The sequence below is a fragment of the Homarus americanus genome, unplaced genomic scaffold (assembly GCF_018991925.1).
Source record: "Homarus americanus isolate GMGI-L3 unplaced genomic scaffold, GMGI_Hamer_2.0 scaffold12810, whole genome shotgun sequence".
Taxonomy (NCBI): domain Eukaryota; kingdom Metazoa; phylum Arthropoda; class Malacostraca; order Decapoda; family Nephropidae; genus Homarus; species Homarus americanus.
Genome location: NW_024749229.1, coordinates 198,990 through 206,291, shown reverse-complemented (window position 1 = coordinate 206,291; position 7,302 = coordinate 198,990).

Here is a 7,302-nt window from a genome sequence, read left to right as displayed (position 1 = left end):
CTGCATGAGTCTGTACCTGCCTCTCTCTCATGACTGCTGGTGGAAGATGGTGGTGGTGGATGGTAAGAGTTGTGGTGGTGGTAGTGGAGGAGGAGGATGGCATGGTGGTGGTGGATAGTGGTTTTGGTGGAGGATGGAGGAGACTGGTGGTAGTGGATGGGGGTGGTGGTAGTGGAGTATGGTGGTGGTGGAGGATGGTGATGATGGTGGAAGGAAGTGGTGGTGGTGGATAGTGGTAATGGTGAAGAATAGTAGTGATGGTGGGGGATGGTGGTGGTGGTAGTGGATGGGCAAGGATAGTAGGGAGTGATGGATGATAAAGGGTGATGGGTGATGGATACGTGGTGATGGGTGATGAAGGGTGATGGGCTCGTATGTTATCTCCCCCCCCCCGCCCACCCCTCAAGTCTCAGTCGCGGTCGTTAACCTGTTTCACCTACCCTCATCCCTCCCCCACCTCCCCTCATCCTTTCCTCCTTCCCTCCTCATCCTCTCCCTCCCTCCTCCTCACCAGTTCTCCTCTCACCCCCTCCTTTCATCCCCACCCCATATGGTCTGAATGTCACCCCCTCACACACGTGCACACACTCAACACCCACACCCATTCTCTGCAACCCCCACTCTCTTCAGCCTCTACCCTCCTCACTTATCCCCTCTCTCTCATCTCTTCCTTATTTCCCCTCTCCACCTTGTACCTGAACGGCTGGCAAGAGAGTGGAGGTGTGTGGAGGTCCGGTAAGGCGAGGGGGGGGTGTGTGGAGGTCCGGTAAGGAGGGGGGTGGAGGTCCGGTAAGGCGAAGGGGGGTGGAGGGGCCTGGCAAGGAGGGGGGGGGGTGTGTGGAGGTCCGGTAAGGCGAGGGGGGGGAGATGTGGAGGTCCGGTAATTAGGGGGAGGTGTGTGCCCGGTAATGAGGTATGGGACCCATGATGAAGTGAGATATTATCCCACACTTATCAATATTGCGTTGTTAACTAAGTCAGGGGAGGAGGGGAGCCAAAATGGGGGTCCGGGTGTGGGGGGTCCGGCTTGAGGGGGAGAGGCCAAAGGGGGATCCGGCTGAGGGGGGGGGAAAGGCCAGCGGGGGGTCCGGCTTGGAGGGGGAGACCAGCAGGGGGTCCGGCTTTGGAGGGGGGAGAGGCCAGCGGGGGGTCTGGCTTGAGGGGGGAGAGGCCAGCGGGGGGCCCCACGGAGGGGGAGAGGCCAACGAGGAGAAAAAGGGGTAGGGAAGGGAGAGATGATGGTGGAGATGGAGGTAATGGGGGAGGGTGATGGTGGGGGGTGAGGGGTAGTGGAATGAAGGGAGGGAAGGGTGAGGGGGGAAGGGGTCGTCACGGTGGTCAATGGTATACGACTCCGGGTGTCCACACTCCGCACGGTGAGACCAAAATGGCGTCCACATTGTATCTAGACTCTACCTGAACTAATTAGCCAAGTCAGGTCCCCAAACTATAAAGAAAAGGAAGATGTGGTGGTGGTGGTGGAGGAGGGTTGGTGAGAGGGCTCGTTGGTGGTGAAGATGAGGTGCGGTGGGGAGGAGTGATGGTGGAGATAGGGGTGCGGTGGGGAGGAGTGATGGTGGAGATAGGGGTACAGTGGGGAGGAGAGGTGGAGGTGGGGTGCAGGGGGGGGGGGAAGATGGGAGGGACGATGCAGGAGGTACACTTGGTCACCTGTTGGCCCCGTAAGGTAGGTGGACAGTTAAGTTTAGGTCTGGTGGAGTGGAGTGGAGTGCCCCGAGCTCCGTTATTCTCACACACTGGACCCACACCTACAGTAGCGTGTGCACCGTGCTGTAACGGCCACATACATACATACATACATACACACATACATACATACATACATCTTGCATCCTACACTACTTATGAAGACACGTAATGACACATACTGGACACTCATTCACCTGTCTTACTCTTTATATATTATACATACGTGATGACACATAATGTATTACACCCTTGTATGACTTGTTCTACATATACAGTACGTGTTAGTGCATACTTTACCAGGCAAAGGTGTATTAGTATTATACCTTACCGCTCTCTGTGATCTTGTTCCCCCTCACCTGTGACCTTGTTCCCCCCTCACCTGTGATCTTGTTCCCCCCTCACCTGTGACCTTGTTCCCCCTCACATGATCTTGTTCCTACACCAGTGACCTTGTTCCCCCTCACCTGTGATCTTGTTCACCCCTCACCTCATGACCCATGTTCCCTCACCTGTGACCATATTCCCCTCACCCGCAGTCTGTTCCCCCCCCTCACCTGTGTATTCTTTACAAGTGACCTTGTTCCCCTACTGCGGCCTTGTTCACCTGTGTGTGACTACTTTACAGTAGTGACCTCGTTTCCACCTCACCAGTGATTTTGTTGCCTGGTGATTCAAGGTGGCTGGCTGGCTGGCTGGCACAGGTAACTTCCGTCATCTTACCTTACACACTCGTCCCCTGGTTGTCATACGTGATTTCACCTGTCGACTGCCACACCTGGTCCTTATTCACACCTGGTCCTTGTTCACACCTGGTCCTTGTTCACACCTGGTCCTTGTTCACACCTGGTCCTTGTTCACACCTGGTCCTTGTTCACACCTGGTCCTTGTTCACACCTGGTCCTTGTTCACACCTGGTCCTTGTTCACATCTGGTCCTTGTTCACACCTGGTCCTTGTTCATACTTGGTTCAAACACGTTATTTTCCTTTGCCATCAGCAGCTTTCCTCACTCACTCATTTATTCATTCACTCACTCACTCACTCACTCACTCACTCACTCACAGAGGACATAACTCGCACCTCACACCCAACTTTCCCTCCCGACTGTCACACACCAACATCTCTCCTTTGTCTTTCCGGATCACCTGAAGAGATTATACTCCCTAACTAACTTGTGTCACCTGACGAGTTTAACACCCTAACGCTAATGTGGGGCTAAGTTAGGTTAAGTTGGGTTGGGTTAGGTTAGGTTAGTTTGGGTTAGGTTAGGTTAATTTAGGTTAGGTTAGGTTGGTTTGGGTTAGGTTAGAGTTAAGTTAGGTTGGTTTGCAGGATTAGGTTAGTTAGCATTTTTCTGTCATGGAGTGAAATAAGGCAGGCAGAATAACCTTTTTTCAAGTATTTCTTCTCATAGCTCAGATGCAGGGCAGCCAGGTTGGGGAGGGGGGCAGGATCAGAAAGCCGTCTCAGGTAGTTGGCTCAGGAGGCACGTGCGTTTGTTTACACTAGTCAAGCTGTTCCTGTTGGGGGCACCGGGGTGATGGGGAGGCTTTGACTACTGATTCTTGTGGAGTCATTGCTCTGTTTGACGTGTTGGTCGGAGGTAGTTCTTGCCTAATTAAGACTGTATTTGAGTTGCCTTGCTAGCTTATTTACCTGAAGAATTGATCCCAGCTTATTTCACCTGAAGATTAATCCCCAGCTTATTCTACCTGAAGATTATTCCCCAGTTTATTTCACCTGAAGGTAAACCCCAGCTTATTTCACCTGAAGATTAGACCCCAGCTTATTTCACCAGAAGATTAGTCCCCTAACTTATTTTATCTGAAGATTAACCACCCCAATGCCACCTGGGGAAGTTAGGTTAATGTGAGCTTTCATTAGGTTAGGTTAGTTTCGCGTTGGGTCAGGTGAGGTTTGTTTATATTGACCTTCATAGGTGTCAATAAATTCCGCCCATAAGGTCTGTCTACGAGCGAGGCAACACAACACAACACACCACACACCACAGCACAACACACCACACAACAACACACCACAACACTTCCACAGCACAACACACCACAACAACGACAACACATCACAACACAATCCAAGAACACTACACTACACACCGCAACGCAACAACATAAAGACATATGAAAATATGAACATAAGAATGGAGGAAACTGCAACGGGCCTATACTGGACACAACACAACACAACACAACACAAACTTTCCCCGGACACTGTGTTACGAGTTGATGGACTGACATGAGAATAAAACTTTCACTTTCATGCGGGAGGTCATTGAAGGCGGGCGGGTGGGTGGGTGGAAGGACGGAGTGGTGGGCGTGTGGAAGGGAGGTTGGGCAGGTGGGTGGAAGGACGTTTGGTTAAGTGGGAGGGTGGAAGGTCGCAGGGTGGGGTGGATATATGGGTGGGTGTGTAGGTGGGTGGGTGGAAGGACGGATGGGCGGGTGGAAAAGATATATACTTCATACAGCATGTTTGCAGCGTGTGTGTGTGTGTGTGTTTAATCTCCAGGTGAAATAAACTGTGGTATCTAATCTCCAGGTAATCTCATTAACCTTGACACATCACACAACACCTGTTCGATGTTGTCGCCGCTGGCCGGGTGTGTTTCACTTTGTGTTGAGAAATATTGACTTGAGTTTGTGGCGTCATGGATTACATCAGCTGACGGGGAGGGGTGGGAGGCAAGGGGGAGGGGTGGGAGGCAGGGGGGACGGGTGGGGGGCAGGAGGGACGGGGGAAGGGCATACCTGTAATGTGAGTCACTGATGATGGGTGGAGTCCGGACTGTGCAAAGTAAATTGATTGAGTGGGTGAATCAGATGAATTGATTGAGTGGGTGAGTGACTGGGTGAACCAGTTAAGTGAGTGTGAATAATATGACGAGTGAGTGAACGAGTCAATAAATGGAGTGAGTGGGCTTTATAACTCAAGTGTACTATGAGTGAGTAAGAGGGTGAATGAATTGAATGAGTGAATAAATTGAGTGAGAGGATGAATGAGTGGGAGAGTGAGTGAGTGAGTGAGTAGAGTGAGCTAAGGGTGTGAGTGAGTGAGTGAGTTCAAGTGGTGTTCTGTGTTGCGTCACCTCGCCTCCCGCCTCATGTTGGCTGGTTTATAATTAACACTGAGCTCTGGAATGCGGATTTTTCTTCTCCTTGTGGTGATTGACCGATTAGGTTAGGTTAGGGTTACGTTAGGGTTAGGTTAGATTAGGTTAGTTTGGATGGGGATTAGAATAGGGTAGGTTTGATAAAGTGAGGGTTAGGGTTGGTTAGTCTAGGTTAGGGTAGATTAGAGTTAGGTTAGATTAGGGTAAGGTTAATTTAGGGTTAGGTTAATTTAGGTTAGGTTAGATTAGGGTTAAGATAGATTAGGGTACGTTAGCGTTAGGTTAGGTTAGGTTAGGTTAGGGTAGATTAGAGTTAGGTTAGATTAAGGCTAGGTTAGATTAGGGCTAGATTAGGTTAGTTTAAGTCAGTTTAGTTTAGTTTAGGTTCGGTTAGGTTAGGTTAGGATAGGTTAGGTTAGGTTAGCCTCACCAGCTACCCAATATAGTATTGTGGTCACGTGGGGAAAATCATAAGATCTTATTAACTATATACAAAACTGTGGTATAAAATAGATCTTCAGGAACACCATTAAATTTAGATTATATTAATTATATATAAAAACAAAAGCTGCATTATAAATAGACATTAAATTAAGTTACCCATCAGCGATTTGCCAGCCTGATATTGTCATCCTCTCTCGATCTAGCTGATGGATGTGTGGATGATAGTGGGTGACGTGAGGAGGGTGGGGGGGGGGTGTAACTGGTCTGGTTTGGGGTGTGTTGAGGCGACCGGTGATCACATCTTGGTCACCCTGGTTGTGTGAGTGAGCGACTTTATGTGCTCGTAAATATTATTCCTCTGACAGGTATTTTCAGGTGAGGGGTTTCGTATACAGGTAAGTGAATTTTTTATCTGACTGACGACATTACCTGGTGGCTTCTTGATCTCGTTAGCGTGCATTAGATGGTTTATTGTGTTGCCTTAAGAGGACACACACACACACACACACACACACACACACACACACACACACACACACACACGCCGCCTTTCTCTCGTGTGGGCTTGTTATGGCCAGTTAGAAAACAAATGATCAATGAAGTGTTGTAGTTTGGCGAAAATTTCTTTCCACAGAGGATCTACTGCCATATTATCCAATCATAAAACCGTACATCATATTAGTGGCCGGGGCCGAGCGTGACGTTTTAGTGAGTGAGGGGAAACACGTGTTGGCGAGGCCATGTTTTGATTTGGTTCACGTTAATAATGTGAGTTTGTTTACAAGCACGAGCGTGGCTGTTGTGGCTCGCTGACTGCATTATGAGGGTGAAATAAAAGCTTAACCCATCCCCTCCCCGCCCATAATGACACAAGTTCAACAAAAAATTCATCATTGATAATTTCGTACGTCATGTAATTAAGCATAAATTGAGGCGTGTTTATAATTTTTTAATATAATTTAATTTATCTCGTCAATTGAACGTTATTGTTGATGTTAATTTTACAAATATTAGATATCGGAGTTGTCCTTCATGGGGAGACTCCGATTCGACAAATACAATAAATATCGGAGTTCTCCTTCATTAGGGGGGGGGGAGGGGGGAGGACTGCGATTCGACACTTCACAATAAACAGGTTTTGGGGGTCTCAAGTTTATTGTATTGTTAAGCGTTGGCGTGTGTGAGTGCATTTACCTTCACGACACACCCAGTCTCTGGCAGGTCGCTCTTGAAGGTGCATACATTTAAGTTATTGTACACGACGACACAATGCTGCTCCTCGTGAAAGTGCTGCCTCGGTGGGGTGACACACGAGGGGGACGGGGGCATTTGGAATTGTCTCCCTTGACGAAAATTTATTGCGCTTTGTGACGTTATACGTTGTGTGGGATTAGGTTGAGTTGGGTAAGGTTAGGTTAGGTTGGGTCAGGTTAAATTTGGGTTGAGTTAGGTTAGGTTGGATTAACTTTTCTAACTGTTTCTAATTCAACTTTGTATGCCATTGTGTTCATATCTGTTGTTAATTGTGTTCTTTCTCTTGTGTTCATCACCTATAGCTTACACCTGTTCCTATATATAACACACACACACACACACCTCAACACCGATTGTTATTGTTCATCGACACACACCGCTGAACAACTTTTGAACAAGGTGGACGCTACGTTCTTGTTCTTCCATTTGTTCAGTTCTCATCGGGTGGCTGTTTAAGATGTTCTTCACGAGTTTTTGTTCTTTGTGGTAGACTTGTTGGTAGGTCAGTTCAGGTCAGGTCATGGAGGAAGTCTCTCTGGTCACACAGTACCTTGCTTTGTGGTGTAGTGCCTTACTCTTGTGTTGATGTTCACAGCCATACAGAACCAACACAGCCATACAGAACCAACACAGCCATACAGACCAACACAGCCATACAGATCAGCACAGCCACACAAAGACCAGGAACTATTAGAATGAGGTTCTCTTAAGACTGGGAGCTGTTGAGGATTAAATTAGGGAGAGAGAGGGGGGGCGGTTATCTGGACT